The following is a 5355-nucleotide window of genomic DNA, read 5'->3' as shown; positions in this document are numbered from 1 at the left end:
CAAAGTAAAATAAGCCCCAAGTCCATATAATGATTTTTAATTACCTTAAAAAAAAATAAAAGGCCTTAAAATACAAGGTCTGGGTGATTAAAAGCAACAAATAAACTAAATAAAGGTGGTTTAAAGGTTTGCACAGTACTGTATGAAGCTAAGAGAAAGTTAGTTTCATTCATTTTGTACTGACTTTACCAAGGTTAAAAAAAAAAAACGTTTTGAAATGAAAATAGTAGTTTAATGTTTAGATTTTGCTCAGCCTTCACATCAGAGGAATGTGACAGAATATCAGTCAACATATTGGAACATTTGTTCAATCCTCATGTTGATTTTTTCTAGAATTTAAATGAAATTATTTACACCACTTTCATATTTAGGCTTTAAACACAGTAGCTGGTAAAAATACAGAAACCAAACTGATGCACAATTCTAGAGAAAACAAATAACCCCATTTTCCATTTAACTGTCTGAGAAAATAACACAATTCATGAGAGTTATTTGTCTCATTTCGGAGTCAAGTTTGATCCATCCCGTCCCTGCTGGATATGTCACCATTTAAAAAAAGTTATTCTCTACTTTACTTTCGGGTGAGCATTAAACCGCATCACGTGTGATTTTATTTCATGTGCTTTTTTTAAACATTCTTCTACGTTTTCACTTGGAAATGGGTTGTTTCCCATTTGAAAGTAAACCAGAGATCAATCTTGGTTGCTTTTCACCAGTAAAGGTGCAGCTGTGCTTCACTGAGGCCAAGCCAAACAGTTCTGGAGCTACCTAACCCAGTTGTTGCAACATCACTGGATCCACAAGGAGTTTTATTTTGCGTTAAAGCAGAAATGAAAATCAAAGATGATATTTCTTTTATTTTGAGCTATATAATTTAACACTTATTCCGCTGCAAACTGTGCTGTCAAATCAAACAAACTGGTGACAAGAAGGAAAGCAGCATGGTCATGGGTTCCACTGGCAGAGGTGCTGAGAGAGGAAATCATTTAAGTGTTTTTTAGTCCGTTTCTGATTTAGTCATTTGAATTCTCAGTTAATTTCCAACAAAACTGGTAATATTTAAATGTGTATTACTCTCCGAGTTCAAAACTATATACAGTATATTGTTTTATTTCTCCAGTTTGATTTATTTAGAAAATTAATAAGTAAATAAAACTTTTGAAAACAAATGACAAAAATAGACAGGTCATTATTCTTAAAGATTCTAAACTCAACTGGACATATATGAAAAATAAAATAAGCAAGTCTGTTCCTTTCAAAGATGGCAAACCAATCTATAGATCTATTAATTAGTTCAAAAACAACGTTTTGCATTTAAAATCTTAAGAGCTTTTGTTTTTCAACATCTACAAACTGTAATATAGTAAAACATACAATGGAATTGGAAGAGGCATAGCTGCAAAAAGAACTAGGATTTCAGATAAATGTGTGGAACTTTTGATCCCCAAATGGCAGCAGAGGTGAAATAATTATGTTATCGTGTGTTCTTGGGATTGTAGAAAATGATCGTCTTTTAGCAAAGTCTGACAAACGGTTTGTAAACTGAGCATGTAACTGTATCACCAATAAAATCCAGTGTTTCCAGACTCAATCAGTCAACGTACAGGAAGTGTTTGAGCACTTTAACTTCGTGTCTGCACGCTCCAAGAACCACAGCCGGTACACAAAGATGGATGGCAGAGAACATCACCTCTTAGGGGAGGAGGCATTTTTTAAGGTTTTACTAAAAGTTCATGATCCTGATCTTCAAAAAAATGTATCATTCAGAGAACTTCAGACCAGCACGTTGCATCCAGTACACACGGCTGATAAACGAACTGTGGTATTTAGAACGCTTTACAAAATATGTTTAATTAATTTTCATGCAAGGACTTTCAAATGAGTGTAACTTTTTTTTTTTATCTCACATAAATGTTGAAAGCAGAGCTTGTTTGAACAACAAATTAAAAACTTTAATTACTTTAATCTTTTAGAAAAAAAAGGAAAACGCTGGAAATGCGTTGGCCCACTATTTTTCCATACTCTTCTGCACAGTTCATATTTTTCAGACTGTAGCAATCCTGCCTATATTAATTCCCTGAAGACAAACTCAGTTTACAAGGAAACAGCAGAAACATGTTCTATTGTTACAGGAGTCTCAACTTCATAAATGAAAAGTAAAAAAAAAAAAAACAGGTCAAAGATAAGAACTAACACTCAGGTTGTTATCAGGTTTTGAAGTCCTGTGATGGGAGATGCTCGTCGGTGCGTTTGTGTTTGGACGAGGGTCCACTCAAGCAGCCATCTTCTTCAGGAAGTCAGATGATTTCAGCTGAACTTGCACGGTTTTGCAGTGTGTGCTCTTAGGACAGATCTGTTTCTGTTTAAGAACAGATGACATCATGACAGCAGTGACAACGAACAGCTGAGCTGAAATGTTATATTGTGCACAAATAGATTGTACAAAATGGCAGGAATTAAATTTTTCTTGTTTTGTTTTGAAACAATCAAGTGTGCTCAAAGGGATGAGCACAAAGATGTCCACTGCTGGGATAAGCTTTGACATTAAGTTTTCTAAATAAAGAGAATCACTGAAAGTTGTTTTCTTTGTAGGTTCAAACCAAATATGGATGTAAGACTTTGTTGCTTTAAAAAAAAAATTTTAGAACACATTTACTGTACGCTGGGCAAGTTACTGTAAATGCTTAAAATGCATTCATTTGAAGCTGTTTTTTAAAGGGGATTTTAAAGTTTCTTCTCAATTTTTTTGCAGAAAAAATATGTTTAAAACTTCTTACCAAGGAAATAATAAAAAAAAAACCTACATAATCATATATATATATATATATATATAGTGTGTGTGTGTGTGTGTGTGTGTGTGTATTAGATTATAAAATGCAGAAATAAGTTTGCACAAACCCAAGCTTTTCTCATTAAAATACATTTTGTCCACCTGACGAGTTGTTTATTGTCAGTTTAGTTTTTGTCCACTCATCAATGCAGCTGAGGGAGAGGGACGTGTGAAATTTAATAAAATAAAATATTCTTCAAGAGTCATCTACCGGTAATAACTTAGTCAGATCTGTCCATATTGATTTTTGAACAGACACTAAAGCATAATTCAAACTCCACCATTTAGGCTGAAAGGGAATATTCTTGAACCGGTTTTAAACATTTGTTAATATATTCGTTTCATCTAAGACCAAAAGCAAGACGATCGTCATCAACACTAAAACACCAGAAAGACGGTACTCTGGTGAAAATAAAAATCTCACAAACTTCCCAAGTAGTTTATGACCTGAGCACAACTTTGTGTTTTTATTAATAATATGCACGTGATAAAACCTGTGTGCTTCACAGAGAATGACTTCACACAGTTAGGAATGAGTTTGATCCACTTCATTTATTAAGATGCTACATAGACTCGCCAGGTTGGGTTCTTTTGTTTTTACACCAGACTACCTAACCAGGATTATTAATCATCACCTCAGATAGACTTAACTATTTATATGCATACAAAACTGCCGACATTGATCACGGTGATGGCCTGATATCCTGACAGGAGAACGTTTTTAGAAGCAGGGCTGGATCGACTAGTGCTCACACATCATTACTTGTTTTATCAATCTGTCTTGCAGCACCAAAGTGGTTGAATTTACTACATCGGAGGCAAAGATCCACAGTTGGCCATGTGAATACATAATATCCAAGGGTTTAAACGTGTGATCTTTGTGTACCAGGTTATATTGAACAAGAACTTTCTGCAAAAGCTGTATGACCCAGGTGTGATATCACCCCCCACACACACCCCCACACACAATCCAACTTCACATTGATGCAGTAGAAACACACACTCGGGTTTATTTTTACTTTATTTCCCACCAGTCAGATCCATATCACCTCCCCCCTCCCTTAAACAGGAAAAGATAGAACATTTCAGGTATTTCTCAGCAAATGTGAATAGCTGAACAACGTTTGTCTCGACTCTTGTTTGCATACAGCAGGATAAAATTAACAGACTGCTTGTTTTTTCAACAAATGCAAAGCAGAAAAACACTCTTCATTCCCCTCAATATGCAACATTTGGAGGTGAAATGATTCGACAAAATGTTTATTGTTTATTTTTGGATGTTCTGTCGTCATCGTGTGGTCCACATTTGCTTCAGAGAGAGAAAAACAAAAACAAACAAAAAAAAAAAATGCTGCTTCCGGAAGATCTCAGACACTTTCAAGCTCAAGTGTAATAAAATGTTTACTATCAAAATGCAGAGACAATTTGCGACAACAAAAAAATCTGAACAAACACCAAAACTGAACACGGACGTGGTGAAAAAGCAAAGCAGTGGAGAGCAGGCGAACGCAGTCTGGAACATTCAGAGGATTTCTCACATACATTTGTCACAAATTGTTGACCAAATGTATGGTTCGTCATGAAAGCTGGAAAAAGACCTACCCTAACCAATTAGGACACTGCAATATGATCTTGATGATATGAGGGAAACGGAGCCACTGGGTCTCCATGCACCATCTTTCCACTGCGTACAGTAATGTACTCCAAATGCATCTCCTTCTCTGCCTAACAACTTGCCCCAACAGGTCAAAAATCTTTCATCTGAATTGATATTAAATTGTCGAACCCTCACCTCTATTCTGCTTTGATTCTTATAAAAATAATGATAATATTAATAATAATAATAATATAACCACAACAAAACACAAAATAGAAAGAACATATTGCAATGTAATAGTGCAAACCTACAGTCAAATGACATTTTCACCATTATAAAAAGAAATTAAATTAGATTCAAAAGTCCTGTTGCAACACTTGTGAACGCATGCAAGCATCCCCCTCCGACAAGCAGGGATGTGGTGAGCACTGAGTGACAGGTGACGGGAGTATGGTTGGGAAAAAAAAAAATGGACACAAGGAAAGAAAACACAGTGGTAGTGTTTCATACATCGATCAAGGTTCTACAATCAAAGCCAAGATGTGAAAAGGCCTTTGATCGGAGAACACAGTGGGACAGCCATATGTGTAAAAACACGACTGTTTGGATCATCTCTGTGGTAAATCCCACCCTTAAAGAGGGTTTCGCTGAAAGCAGCATCAGATTTTATACAGTGGGACCATTACATGTTTGTGTACATTGGCTCCGGCGTGCGTCATTTAGAAAAAGAAACAACTATACATTAAAATGACATGCGCACAGTTGCAAACCGACTCGGTCGCACCGCCTCGTCTGCGTGAGAAAATTCATTAATCGGAATCGCTAGAGTTAAATCAAGTTTCCAATGCCCCAAAATCATCTTCCAAAAAACAAATCTGTGTACAGAAAGCTTTTTTTTTTTTGGGGGGGGGGGGGGGGGGGGGGGGGG

The 5355-nt window shown here is 36.0% G+C and overlaps 1 protein-coding gene across 2 annotated transcripts in view; it reads right to left on the bottom strand.

Annotated features, from left to right (window-relative positions):
• The window catches only part of LOC119411874 (nuclear receptor coactivator 5), a 615997-nt gene that overhangs the window by 468629 nt on the left and 142013 nt on the right, over positions 1 to 5355 (bottom strand). The window lies entirely within an intron of this gene.

This window comes from Nematolebias whitei, chromosome 7 (assembly GCF_014905685.2).
Source record: "Nematolebias whitei isolate Nwh7 chromosome 7, NemWhi1, whole genome shotgun sequence".
Lineage (NCBI taxonomy): Eukaryota > Metazoa > Chordata > Actinopteri > Cyprinodontiformes > Rivulidae > Nematolebias > Nematolebias whitei.
The sequence above is the reverse complement of the archived record's forward strand: the minus strand, read 5'-3'. Positions and strand labels throughout refer to the sequence as shown.